Source organism: Arachis hypogaea, chromosome 10 (genome assembly GCF_003086295.3).
Source record: "Arachis hypogaea cultivar Tifrunner chromosome 10, arahy.Tifrunner.gnm2.J5K5, whole genome shotgun sequence".
Taxonomy (NCBI): domain Eukaryota; kingdom Viridiplantae; phylum Streptophyta; class Magnoliopsida; order Fabales; family Fabaceae; genus Arachis; species Arachis hypogaea.
The window spans coordinates 69,551,397-69,566,577 of record NC_092045.1 but is presented as its reverse complement, the minus strand read 5'-3'; the positions used below and the strand labels follow the sequence as shown (position 1 = coordinate 69,566,577).

At 39.5% G+C, this 15,181-nt stretch overlaps 1 non-coding gene across 1 annotated transcript; it reads right to left on the bottom strand.

Moving 5' to 3' along the window:
- Positions 1-5,819: 5,819 nt before the first annotated feature.
- Positions 5,820-5,927, bottom strand: LOC112718610 (small nucleolar RNA R71). Its single transcript, XR_003160942.1, has one exon. It is a non-coding gene; the product is annotated as a small nucleolar RNA R71 (small nucleolar RNA).
- Between the last annotated feature and the right edge of the window lie 9,254 nt (positions 5,928-15,181).

Genomic DNA, 15,181 nt, shown 5'->3' with positions numbered 1-15,181 from the left:
CTGAACCTTTCACTTATGTATTTTCAACGGTGGAGTTTCTATACACCATAGATTAAGGGTGTGGAGCTCTGCTGTACCTCAAGTTTCAATGCAATTACTATTATTTTCTATCCAATTCGATTTATTCCTATTCTAAGATATTCGTTGCACTTCAACTTGATGAATGTGATGATCCGTGACACTCATCATCATTCTCACCTATGAACGCACGTGATTGACAACCACTTCCGTTCTACCTTAGACCGGGCGCATATCTCTTGGATTCCTTAATCAGAATCTTCGTGGTATAAGCTAGAATTGATGGTGGCATTCATGAGAATCCGGAAAGTATAAACCTTGTCTATGGTATTCCGAGTAGGATTCTGGGATTGAATGACTGTGACGAGCTTCAAACTCCTGAAGGCTGGGCGTTAGTGACAGACGCAAAAGAATCAAGGGATTCTATTCCAACCTGATTGAGAACCGACAGATGATTAGCCGTGCTGTGGACCTTTTTCACTGAGAGGATGGGATGTAGCCATTGACAACGGTGATGCCCTACATACAGCTTGCCATGGAAAGGAGTAAGAAGGATTGGATGAAGCAGTAGGAAAGCAGAGATTCAAGAGGAGCACAGCATCTCCATACACCTATCTGAAATTCCCACCATGGAAATGCATGAGTAACTTTATCTTTATTTTATGTTTATTTACTATTATTTGATTTTCCAAATTCCATAATTTATTTAAATCTGCCTGACTGAGATTTACAAGATGACCATAGCTTACTTCATACCAACAATCTCTGTGGAATCGACCCTTACTCACGTAAGGTTTATTACTTGGACGACCCAGTACACTTGCTGGTTAGTTGAACGGAGTTGTGTCCACACATAGAAAAGAGCCATTATCATGAAATAAATTCCATACAAAAACAAAGAGTACAATTTTGATGATCACAATTTCGTCCACCACTACTCCTATATTTACTACTCTTCTGATCTTCTAGTTGGCTCTTCAAATCTTGGGTGTGGGCCTCTGAATCTTGAGTTTGAAGCAGGTATCCTCCTTATTGGGCTTCGCTTTGCTTGCAGAGAGAAAATGTGAAGTAGGCAGGGACTTCGGCTCAGGACGTTAGTGGTGTCAACGTTAAGTGAAAGTGTGGGTTCGAGAACGTTAGTGACAATCACCTTTTTCACTAACGCTCCTAACCCAAATATGATCATGTTGACTTCAACGTTAGTGGCACTAAAGTGACCACTAACGTTGCCTCTTGGTCCTTCGCATACGTTATTGGGACTTACCTTTTCCAATAACGTGGTGAGTCACCCCTTCTCCTTACGTTAGCGTCCACGTCAACTAGGTTAACGTGGCTTCTAACGTAGCAATGCCAATTCTTCGAGAACGTTAGTGACACTTACCTTTGTCACTAACGTTCCAATGTGCCCCTACTTCCCACGTTAGTGTCCACGTTAACTAAGTTAATGTGGCTTCTAACGTAGTCATGCTGGCCATCTCCAACGTTAGTGACAAAGGTGAGTGTCACTAACGTTGGCTCATCATCTCTTTATCCACGTTAGCTTCCATGTTAACAAAGTTAACGTGGGAGTTAACGTTGCTCATGGTGGCTCTTGGTGGTTCACCCCAACGTTAGTGACAAAGGTAAGTGTCACTAACGTTGGCGATCAATTGCTCTCTCCACGTTAGCTGCCACGTTAACTAAGTTAACGTGGGAGTTAATGTGGCTCATGGAGGCTTGGCCAACATTAGTGACAAAGGTGAATGTCACTAACGTTGGCTTCTCTTTTGTCCCTTTAACGTTAGAGTCCACGTTAACTAAGTTAACGTGGCAACTAACGTGGCCAATTATGAGCTTGGTCCAACGTTAGTGACAAAAGAGAGTGTCACTAACGTTGGCCTTATTGTCTTCTTCCACGTTAGAGTTCACGTTAACTTAGTTAACGTGACTCTTAACGTGGGTTGTGATGGCTTCGAGGGTGTTATTGGCGATTACCTTTCTTACCAACTTTGCAAGCTAGCTCCCATTCCACGTTAGAGGTCACATTAGTTGAACTAACGTGAATGCTAACGTGGTTCTTCTTTGCTTCCTTTGTCCTGAAATCAAGCAGCAAAGTGCATTGATGAGCGGATAATTTATACGCTTTTTGGCATTGTTTTTAGTATGTTTTTAGTATGTTCTAGTTAGTTTTTAGTATATTTTTATTAGTTTTTAGTTAAAATTCACTTTTCTGGACTTTACTATGAGTTTGTGTGTTTTTCTGTGATTTCAGGTATTTTTTGGCTGAAATTGATGGACCTGAGCAAAAATCTGATTCAGAGACTAAAAAGGACTGCAGATGCTGTTGGATTCTGACCTCTCTGCCCTCGAAGTGGATTTTCTGGAGCTACAGAAGCCCAATTGGCGCGCTCTCAACGGCGTTGGAAAGTAGACATCCTGGACTTTCCAGCAATGTATAATAGTCCATACTTTGCCCAAGATTTGACGGCCCAAACCGGCGTTCCAAATCAGCTCAAGAATGCCCGGCGTTAAACGCCGGAACTGGCACAAGAATGGGAGTTAAACGCCCAAACTGGCACAAAAGCTGGCGTTTAACTCCAAGAGAGGTCTCTACACGAAAAATGCTTCAATGCTCAGCCCAAGCACACACCAAGTGGGCCCGGAAGTGGATTTTTCTGTCATTTACTCATTTCTATAAACTTTAGGCTACTAGTTCTTTATAAATAAGACCTTTTGCTATTGTATTTTCATCTTGGTAGCTATCTTTAGTCTTATGCTATCTTAGATCATTGGGAGGCTGGCCTCATGGCCATGCCTAGAACTTGTTCTTATGTATTTTCAACGGTGGAGTTTCTACACACCATAGATTAAGGTGTGGAGCTCTGCTGTACCTCGAGTATTAATGCAATTACTCTTGTTCTTCTATTCAATTCGGCTTATTCTTGTTCTAAGATATTCATTTGCACCCAAGAACATGATGAATGTGATGATTATGTGACACTCATCATCATTCTCACGTATGAACGAGTGCCTGACAACCACTTCTGTTCTACAAGCAAACAAGGCGTGAATGTTTATCTGTTGGATCCCTTAATCGGAATCTTCGTGGTATAAGCTAGAATTGATGGCGGCATTCAAGAGAATCCGGAAGGTCTAAGCCTTATCTATGGTATTCTGAGTAGGATTCAATGATTAAATGACTGTGACGAGCTTCAAACTCGCGATTGTGGGGCGTTAGTAACAGACGCAAAAGAATCACTGAATTCTATTCCGACATGATCGAGAACCGACAGCTGAATAGCCGTGCCGTGACAGGGTGCGTTGAACATTTTCACTGAGAGGATGGGAGGTAGCCACTGACAACGTTGAAACCCTACATACAGCTTGCCATGGAAAATAGTAAGAAGGATTGGATGAAGACAGTAGAAAAGCAGAGAGACGGAAGGGACGAAGCATCTCCATACGCTTATCTGAAGTTCTTACCAATGAATTACATAAGTATCTCTATCTTTATCTTTATGTTTTATTCATACATCATCCATAATCATTTGAGTTTGCCTGACTAAGATTTACAAGATGACCATAGCTTGCTTCATACCAACAATCTCTGTGGGATCGACCCTTACTCGCGTAAGGTTTATTACTTGGACGACCCAGTACACTTGCTGGTTAGTTGTGCGAAGTTGTGATAAAGAGTTGAGATTGCAATAGAGCGTACCATGTTGATGGCGCCATTGATGATCACAATTTCGCCCACCAAGTTTTTGGCGCCGTTGCCGGGGATTGTTTGAGTATGGACAACTGACGGTTCATCTTGTTGCTTAGATTAGGTATTTTTCTTCAGAGTTCTTATGAATGAATTCTAGTGTTTCAAGGTGATGTTCTTATCATCACCAAAGCTGATTGATTTTCATCAATTTAGCTCTTGAATGTAATGTCCTGCTGAAGCTTGTTCAGCCATGTCTAATTTCTTTAGACTGAAGCTTTAGACTAACATTGCATGATTCCTGGAATTCTCATTAAGAATTTTGATACCTTTATTTTCTTTTTCCACTTAATTTTCGAAAAAAATCCAAAAATATATTTCTTGTTTGAGTCTAGAGTCTCATGTTAAGTTTAGTGTCAATTGCATGTTTCTGTTCTTTTTGCATTCATGCATGTGTCTTCATTAATCTTCAAGTTGTTCTTGATGGTTTCATTGCTCTGATTTTTAAATTCTCTTGACTTGAGTGTTTATGTGTCTCATATGCATTCTCATTTTGTTAGTGTCAGTAGTATACAAACTGCTAAGTTTGGTGTCTTGCATGCATTGTTATTTGATTTTAGTTGCATTTTAATTATTCCTCATCATTAAAAATCCAAAAATATTTTTAATTTGTGTCTATTCAAGTCAATAATACAGAGAATTGAAGATTCATAACATACAGCAGAGGAATTACATAGAAAAAGCTAGGCGTTCAAAATGCCCAGTAAGGAAGACAAACTGGCGTTTAAACGCCAGCCAGGGTGCCTGGCTGGGCATTTAACGCCCAAAAGGGTAGTGGTTTGGGCGTTAAACGCCAGACTGTGCACCATTCTGGGCGTTTAACGCCAGGATGGCACAAGAGGGAGGATTTTGTTTTCAAATCAAATTTTTTTTTAGTTTTCAAAATCTTTTCAAAATTAAATCTTTTTCAAATCAAATCTTTTCAATCAAATCTTTTTCAAAATCAATTTCTTTCCATTTTCAAAAATACTTGCTATCAATTAATGATTTGATTCAACATTTCAAGTATGTGCCTTTTCTGTTGAGAAAGGTTTAATGTTTGAATCATATCTTTTCTTGTTAGCCAAGTTATTAATTTTTAAAATCAAATCTTTTTAAAATGTTTTTCAAATCATATCTTCTCAATCACATCTTTTTAAAACCAATCATATCTTCTTAACCACATCTTTTTTAAGATAGTTTTCAATCAAATCTTTTTTATTTATAATTTCAAAAATCTTTTTCAAAAATCACTTTACTTCTTTCTTAATCTTGGTTTTGGAAAATCAATTAAAGTTTTTCAAAATGTTTTTAAAATGTTTTTAAATTATTTTCGAAAATTTTTTCCCCTCTTCTCACATCCTTCTATTTATGGACTAACACTATTCCTTAATGCACAATTCGAACTCCATCTTTCTTGATAAGTTCAAATTTTCTAACTCTTCCTTCCATTTTTCTTTTCCTCTGACACCTCAAGGAATCTCTATACTGTGACATAGAGGATTCCATATTTTCGTGTTCTCTTCTCTTTCATATGAGCAGGAGCAAAGACAAAAGCATTCTTGTTAAGGCTGATCCTGAACCTGAAAGGACCTTGAAGCGAAAGCTAAAAGAAGCTAAGGCACAATTCTCTGTAGAGGACCTAACAGAAATCTTCAAAGAAAAAAAACCCATGGCAGCCGAAAACAACAACAATGCCAACAATGCAAGGAAGGTGCTGGGTGACTTTACTGCACCTACTCCCGACTTCTATGGGAGAAGCATCTCTATCCCTGCCATTGGAGCAAAAAACTTTGAGCTTAAGCCTCAATTAGTTTCTCTAATGCAACAGAATTGCAAGTTTCATGGACTTCCAATGGAAGATCCTCATCAGTTTTTAGCTGAATTCTTGCAAATCTGTGACACTGTCAAGACCAATGGGGTTGACCCTGAGGTCTACAGACTTATGCTATTCCCTTTTGCTGTAAGAGACAGAGCTAGGATATGGTTGGACTCACAACCTAAAGAAAGCCTGAACTCTTGGGAAAAGCTAGTCAATGCCTTCTTGGCAAAGTTCTTTCCACCTCAAAAATTGAGTAAGCTTAGAGTGGAAGTCCAAACCTTCAGACAGAAGGAAGGAGAATCCCTCTATGAAGCTTGGGAAAGATACAAACAATTAATCAGAAAGTGTCCCTCTGATATGCTTTCTGAATGAAGCATCATAGGTATTTTCTGTGATGGTCTGTCTGAACTGTCCAAGATGTCTTTAGATAGCTCTGCTGGAGGATCTCTTCATCTGAAGAAGACGCCTACAGAAGCTCAAGAACAAATTGAAATGGTTGCAAATAACCAATTCATGTACACTTCTGAAAGGAATTGATGAGCGGATAATTTGTACGCTTTTTGGCATTGTTTTTAGTATGTTTTTAGTATGATCTAGTTAGTTTTTAGTATATTTTTATTAGTTTTTAGTTAAAATTCACTTTTCTGGACTTTACTATGAGTTTGTGTGTTTTTCTGTGATTTCGGGTATTTTCTGGCTGAAATTGAGGGACTTGAGCAAAAATCTGATTCAGAGACTAAAAAGGACTGCAGATGCTGTTGGATTCTGACCTCCCTGCACTCGAAGCGGATTTTCTTGAGCTACGGAAGCCTAATTGGCGCGCTCTCAACGGCGTTGGAAAGTAGACATCCTGGGCGTTCCAGCAATATATGATAGTCCATACTTTGCCCAAGATTTGATGGCCCAAACCGGCGTTCAAAGTCACCCTCAGAATTCCCAGCGTTAAACGCCGGAACTGGCACAAGAATGGGAGTTAAACGCCCAAATTGGCATAAATGCTGGCGTTTAACTCCAAGAAGAGTCTCTACACAAAAATGCTTCAATGCTCAGCCAAAGCACACACCAAGTGGGCCCGGAAGTGGATTTTTATGTCATTTACTCATCTCTGTACACCCTAGGCTACTAGTTCTCTATATATAGGACCTTTTACTATTGTATTGAGAGCTTTTGATCTTTAGAGCTTTTGATCATGTTTTTATGATTGAACCCTCTTTGGGAGGCTGGCCATTCAGTCATGCCTAGACCTTGTTCTTATGTATTTTCAATGGTGGAGTTTCTACACACCATAGATTAAGGTGTGGAGCTCTGCTGTACCTCGAGTATTAATGCAATTACTATTGTTCTTCTATTCAATTCCGCTTGTTCTTGTTCTAAGATATCACTTGTTCTTCAACTTGATGAATGTGATGATCTGTGACACTCATCATCATTCTCACCTATGAACGTGTGCCTGACAACCACCTCCGTTCTACCTTAGATTGGGTGAATATCTCTTGGATTCCTGATACACGATGCATGGTTGATCGCCTGACAACCGAGTGCACGCCTGACAACCGAGCCAGCCATTCCGTGAGATCCGAGTCTTCGTGGTATAGGCTAGAACTAATGGCGGCATTCAAGAGAATCCGGAAGGTCTAACCTTGTCTGTGGTATTCTGAGTAGGATTCAATGATTGAATGACTGTGACGAGCTTCAAACTCCTGAAGGCGGGGCGTTAGTGACAGACGCAAAAGAATCACTGGATTATATTCCGGCCTGATTGAGAACCGACAGATGGATAGCCGTGCCGTGACAGGGTGCGTTGAACATTTCCACTAAGAGGATGGGAGGTAGCCACTGACAACGGTGAAACCCTTGCATAAGCTTGCCATGGAAAGGAGTAAGAAGGATTGGATGAAGACAGTAGGAAAGCAGAGAGACGGAAGGGACAAGCATCTTCATACGCTTATCTGAAATTTCCACCAATGAATTACATAAGTATCTCTATCTTTATCTTTATGTTTTATTCGTATATCACCCATATCCATTTGAGTTTGCCTGACTAAGATTTACAAGGTGACCATAGCTTGCTTCATACCAACAATCTCTGTGGGATCGACCCTTACTCGCGTAAGGTTTATTACTTGGACGACCCAGTACACTTGCTGGTTAGTTGTGCGAAGTTGTGTGTATGCCATGGTTTTGAACACCAAGTTTTTGGATTCATTACCGGGGATTATTTGATTTGTGAAAAGTATTGATCACAATTTCGTGCACCAAGTTTTTGGCGCCGTTGCCGGGGATTGTTCGAGTATGGACAACTGACGGTTCATCTTGTTGCTTAGATTAGGTATTTTTTTTCTTCAGAGTTATTAAGAATGAATTCTAGAGTTTCATGATGATCTGTTGAAATCTGGCCGGCTGTGAAGCCATGTCTAATTTCATTGGACCGAGGTTTCAACTTATCATCACAAGAGCTTGTTGATTTCTATCAATCTTGCTATTGGAGCAGTGATCTGCTAAGGCTTGGCTGGCCTTTGGCCATGTCTAGTGTTTTGGACCGAAGCTTTCTTTGAAAGCTTGGCTGGCTGTGAAGCCATGTCTAATTCCTGGACCGGAGTCTTAGACTAAACATTGCATGATTCCTGGAATTCTCATTAAGAATTTTGATATCTTTATTTTCTTTTTCCACTTAATTTTCGAAAAAGCACAAAAAAATTTACAAAATCATAAAAACCAAAAATATTTTTCCTGTTGAGACTCTATTCTCATTTTAAGTTTGGTGTCAATTGCATGTTTCTGTTTTTCTTGCATTCATTCATGTGTCTTAGTGATCTTCAAGATGTTCTTGATGATTTCATTAATCTGATCTTTAATTCCTCTTGACTTGAGTGTTTATGCGTCTCATATGCATTCTCATTAGTGTCAGTAGTATACAAATTGCTAAGTTTGGTGTCTTGCATGCATTATTATTTGATTTTAGTTGCATTTTGATTATTCCTCACTTTTAAAAATCCAAAAATATTTTTAATTTGTGTCTTTTCAAGTCAATAATACAGAGAATTGAAGATTCAGAACATACAGCAGAGGAATTATACAGAAAAAGCTGGGCGTTCAAAACGCCCAGTGAAGAAGGACAGACTGGCGTTTAAACGCCAGCCAGGGTGCCTGGTTGGGCGTTTAACGCCCAAAAGGGTAGAGTTTTGGGCGTTAAACGCCAGAATGTGCACCATTCTAGGCGTTTAACGCCAGGATGGCACAAGAGGGAAGATTTTGTTTTCAATGCAAATTTTTTTCAAGTTTTCAAAATCTTTTCAAAATCAAATCTTTTTCAAATCATATCTTTTCAATCAAATCTTTTTCAAATTCAATTTCTTTCTATTTTCAAAGATACTTGCTATCAATTAATGATTTGATTCAACATTTCAAGTATGTTGCCTTTTCTGTTGAGAAAGGTTTAATGTTTGAATCATATCTTTTCTTGATAGCCAAGTCATTAATTTTCAAAATCAAATTATTTTTAAAAATGTTTTACAAATCATATCTTCTCAATCACATCTTTTTAAAACCAATCATATCTTCTTAACCACATCTTTTTCAAAATAACTTTCAATCAAATCTTTTTGATTTCTAATTTCAAATTCTTTTTCAAAAATCACTTGATTTCTTTTCCACTTTTATTTTCGAAAATCAATTAGTGTTTTTTCAAAGTGTTTTCAAAATTCTTTACTTAATTTTCGAATACTACTTCCCTTCTGCTCACATCCTTCTAATTATGGACTAACACTATTCCTTAATGCACAATTCGAACTCCATCTCTATTGATAAGTTCGAATTTTCTACCTCTGCCTTCTATTTTTCCTTTCCTCTGACACCTCAAGGAATCTCTATACTGTAACATAGAGGATTCCACATTTTCTTGTTCTCTTCTCTCTTTCTTATGAGCAGGAGCAAGGACAAAAGCATTCTTGTTGAGGCTGATCCTGAACCTGAAAGGACCTTGAAGCGAAAATTAAGAGAAGCTAAGGCACAATTCTCTGTAGAGGACCTAACAGAAATTTTCAAAGAAGAAGAACACATGGCAGCCGAAAACAACAACAATGCCAACAATGCAAGGAAGGTGCTGGGTGACTTTACTGCACCTACTCCCGACTTCTATGGGAGAAGCATCTCTATCCCTGCCATTGGAGCAAACAACTTTGAGCTTAAGCCTCAATTAGTTTCTCTAATGCAACAGAATTGCAAGTTCCATGGACTTCCATTGGAAGATCCTCATCAGTTTTTGGCTGAGTTCTTGCAAATCTGTGACACTGTCAAGACTAATGGGGTTGACCCTGAGGTCTACAGACTTATGCTATTCCCTTTTGCTGTAAGAGACAGAGCTAGAATATGGTTGGACTCACAACCTAAAGAAAGCCTGAACTCTTGGGAAAAGCTAGTCAATGCCTTCTTGGCAAAGTTCTTTCCACCTCAAAAATTGAGTAAGCTTAGAGTGGAAGTCCAAACCTTCAGACAGAAGGAAGGAGAGTCCCTCTATGAAGCTTGGGAAAGATACAAACAATTAATCAGAAAGTGTCCCACTGATATGCTTTCTGAATGGAGCATCATTGGAATTTTCTATGATGGTCTCTCTGAACTATCCAAGATGTCTTTGGATAGCTCTGCTGGAGGATCTCTTCATCTGAAGAAGACGCCTACAGAAGCTCAAGAGCTGATTGAAATGGTTGCAAATAACCAATTCATGTACACTTCTGAAAGGAATTCTGTGAACAATGGGACCAATCAGAAGAAAGGAGTTCTTGAGATTGACACTCTGAATGCCATACTGGCTCAGAATAAAATATTGACTCAACAAGTCAATATGATTTCTCAAAGTCTGTCTGGAATGCAAAATGCACCAAGCAGTACTAAGGAAGCTTCATCTGAAGAAGAAGCTTATGATCCTGAGAACCCTTCAATAGAATAGGTGAATTACATGGGAGAATGGTGCACGAAATTGCAATCACACTTTTGCAACTCCGCACAACTAACCAGCAAGTGCACTGGGTCGTCCAAGTAATACCTTGCGTGAGCAAGGGTCGATCCCATGGAGATTGTCGGCTTGAAGCAAGCTATGGTTATCTTGTAAATCTTAGTCAGGAGATCAGAAATTATCAGGATTGATTGTGAAAAAGGAACAAAAGAACATGAAATGATTACTTGTTTTGCAGTAATGGAGAATAGGTTGAGGTTTTGGAGATGCTCCATCTTCTGAATCTCTGCTTTCCTACTGTCTTCTTCTTCAAACACCCAAGGCTCCTTTCCATGGCAAGCTGTATGTAGGGTTTCACCGTTGTCAATGGCTACCTCCCATCCTCTCAGTGAAAATGTTCCTATGCTCTGTCACAGCATGGCTAATCATCTGTCGGTTCTCGGTCAGGCCGGAATAGAATCCCGCGATTCTTTTGCGTCTGTCACTAACACCCCGCCTGCTAGGAGTTTGAAGCACGTCACAGTCATTCAATCATTGAATCCTACTCAGAATACCACAGACAAGGTTTAGACCTTCCGGATTCTCTTGAATGCCGCCATCAGTTCTAGCTTATACCACGAAGATTCCGGTTAAAGAATCCAAGAGATAACTACTTAATCTAAGGTAGAACGGAGGTGGTTGTCAGGCACGCGTTCATAATTGAGAATGATGATGATTGTCACGGATCATCACATTCATCCGGATTAAGAACAAGTATTATCTTGGAATGGAAGCAAGCAAGATTGAATGAGAAACAGTAGTAATTGCATTAATCCATCAAGACACAGCAGAGCTCCTCACCCCCAACCATGGGGTTTAGAGATTCATGCTGTGGAAAGTACACAAAGAAAACGTGTAAAGTGTCATGAGGTACTGATACAATGTCCAGAGATCCTATTAATAGTAAACTAGTAACCTAAGGTGTACAGAAATGAGTAAATGACGTAAAAAATCCACTTCTGGGCCCACTTGGTGTGTGCTTGGGTTGAGCAATGAAGCATTTTCGTGTAGAGACCTTTTCTGGAGTTAAACGCCAGCTTTCATGCCAGTTTGGGCGTTTAACTCCAAGTTTCATGCCAGTTCCAGCGTTAAACGCTGGAATTTCTGAGGCTGTTTTGCCACGCCGGTTTGGGCCATCAAATCTTGGGCAAAGTATGGACTATCATATATTTCTGGAAAGCCCAGGATGTCTACTATCCAACGCCGTTGAGAGCGCGCCAATGGGGCTTCTGTAGCTCCAGAAAATCCACTTCGAGTGCAGGGAGGTCAGAATCCAACAGCATCTGCAGTCCTTTTTAGTCTCTGAATCAGATTTTTGCTCAGGTCCCTCAATTTCAGCCAGAAAATACCTGAAATCACAGAAAAACACACAAACTCATAGTAAAGTCCAGAAAAGTGAATTTTAGCTAAAACCTAATAAAAATATACTAAAAACTAACTAGATTATATTAAAAACATACTAAAAACAATGCCAAAAAGCGTATAAATTATCCGCTCATCACAACACCAAACTTAAATTGTTGCTTGTCCCCAAGCAACTGAAAATCAAAATAGGATAAAAAGAAGAGAATATACTATAGACTCCAAAATATCAAGGAAACATAGCTCCAATTAGATGAGTGGGACTAGTAGCTTTTTGCCTCCGAACAGTTTTGGCATCTCACTCTATCCCCTGAAGTTCAGAATGATTGGCATCTATAAGAACTCAGAACTCAGATAGTGTTATTGATTCTCCTAGTTAAGTACAATGATTCTTGAACATAGCCAGTGTATGAGTCTTGGCTGTGGCCCAAAGCACTCTGTCTTCCAGTATTACCACCGGATACATACATGCCACAGACACATGATTGGGTGAACCCTTTCAGATTGTGACTCAGCTTTGCTAGAGTCCCCAATTAGAGGTGTCCAGGGTTCTTAAGCACACTCTTGTTGCCTTGGATCACAACTTTATTTTTTTTCTTTTTCTTTTTCTTTTTTTTCGAAATTTTTTTTTGTATCCACTGCTTTTTCTTGCTTCAAGAATCAATCTAATGATTTTTTAGATCCTCAATAACAGTTCTCTTTTTCCTCATTCTTTCAAGAGCCAACAATTTTAACATTCTCAAAACAACAAATTCAAAAGACATATGCACTGTTCAAGCATTCATTCAGAAAACAAAAAGTATTGTCACCACATCAAGCTAATTCAACTAGTTTCAAGGATAAATTTCGAAATCCTGTACTTCTTGTTCTTTTGTGATTAAAGCATTTTTCTTTTAAGAGAGGTGATGGATTCATAGGACATTCATAGCTTTAAGGCATAAAATTTCAATTTTTTTATTAATTATAAATTAAGAACAAGACTCAAAGATAGATATAAGATGAGACTAAAAAAAAATAAATAAAAATAGAAAACAAAACAAAAAGAACAAAAACGCAAAAACATAGGCTCCTAATGATAGAGGTTTTCACAGAGTTAGGACTCAACAACCTTGATTTTGAGAAGTGGATGCTCCCTCAACTAGAGAGGAGAGCTTTTGGCGTTTCAGCTCTTGGAGTTCACGCCCCTGCTTCTCTTGTTCCTTCAGCAATTTGCAGAGCATGCAGTTCTGATTCTGCTGTTCTTCCTTCAGTTGCTCTATAGTCTCTTGCAACTTGGTGATAGATGCTTCTAGGCTGGTCCAGTAGTCAATTCTTGGGAATTCAAGGAGGAATTCCTGCGCCCTCCTCTTGATAGAGTTGTCTTGCATTTGTCCTTCCATTGACTTCTTGGTGATTGGGTGTTCAATGGGTATGAACTCATCTACTCCCATCTTCACCCCAGCCTCTTTACAGAGCAAGGAGATGAAGCTTGGGTAAGCCAATTTGGCTTCAGTGGAATTCTTATTTGCAATTGTGTAGATCTCACAAGCAATCACATGATGAACCTCCACTTCTTTTCCAAGCATAATGCAATGAATCATCACTGCTCTCTTGATGGTGACCTCAGAACGGTTGCTAGTGGGCAATATGGAACGCCCAATAAAGTCTAGCCAACCTCTTGCAATTGGTTTGAGGTCTCCCCTCTTGAGTTGGTTTGGGACACCCTTTGAATTGGTTATCCACTTAGTTCCAGGGAGGCATATGTCCTCTAGAACTTGATCCAACCCTTTATCTGCTCTCACCATCCTCCTATTGAAGGAATCAGGATCATCTTGCAGTTGAGGTAGTTTGAAGATTTCTCTTATTTTGTCCAGATGGAAGTACATAACGTTCCCTCTGACCATGGTTCTGTAGGTATGGTAAGCAGTTCCAGTCATTCTTTGCTTATCTGTCAGCCACAGATTTGAGTAGAATTCCTGAACCATGTTCCTTCCAACCTTTATTTCAGGATTGGTTAGAACTTCCCATCCTCTGTTTCGAATTTGCTCTTGGATCCCCGGATATTCATCTTCTTTCAGATCAAATTTAACTTCCGGGATCACTGACCTCAGACCCATTATTTTGTGATAATGGTCTTCATGTTCTTTGGTTAAGAACTTCTCTTGATTCCAAAGATTCTTTGGATTATTCTCTTTCTTTCCTCTTAAATTGGTTTGTTTTCCCTTAGGAGCCATGATCTTGATGAATCTTGGCTTAGTGATCACGGAAAAGCACACCAAACTTAGAGATTTTCTTGTCCTCAAGCAAAAGAAAAGAAAGAAGAGAAGAGAGAGAGAGAGGAAGAGGAAATTCGAATGGTGTGGTGGGAAGAGGGAGCCAAACGTGTATTTATAAGGTGGGGAGGGGAGTTTTCGAAAAAAAGAGATTTGAAAAGAGATTTGAGAAGATATGGAACGAAATTGAGAGAAAGGTGAGTTTTTTGAACAAAATTTGGGAATGATTTGAATGATTTGAAGAATGATTTTGAAAATTTGAAAGTGAATGATGAGAGATTGAAATGTATTTTTGTAGAAAAATATGGGTGAGAAAAGGAAAGTTTAAAAAAAATTGATTTGAAAACAAAATTGTGGTCCCCCCATCTTTCTGGCGTTAAACGCCCAAAATGGCACCCATTCTGGCGTTTAACGCCCATTTGGTGCCCCTTTTGGGCGTTTAACGCCCAGCCAGGTGCCCTGGCTGGCGTTAAACGCCAGAAATCCTTTATCACTGGGCGTTTTTCTGAACGCCCAGGATGCTGCACACCTGGCGTTAAACGCCCAAAATGGTGCCCATTCTAGCGTTTAACGCCAAAAATGGCACCATTCCTGGCGTTAAACGCCCAGAATGGCACCCATTCTGGCGTTTAACGCCCAAAATGCCCCTTACTGGCGTTTTTTCGCCAGTAAGCTCTTTTTCTCTGCTTTTTGAGCTGAATCCTTCTATAACTCTGTGAATTCCTTCATTTTTGATACTTGCCTCTGTAAGAACAATTCATACAACTTCCCAATGACTGGGTTGCCTCCCAGCAAGCGCTTCTTTACTGTCTTTAGCTGGACCTTTACCGAGAATCACTCAAGTCTCAGTTTTGAGCATTCCTGCTCAAAATTGCCTTCAAGATAATGCTTGATTCTCTGTCCATTAACAATGAACTTCTTGTCAGAATCAGTATCCTGAAGCTCAACATATCCATATGGTGATACTCCTGTAATCACATACGGACCCCTCCACCGGGATTTGAGTTTTCCCG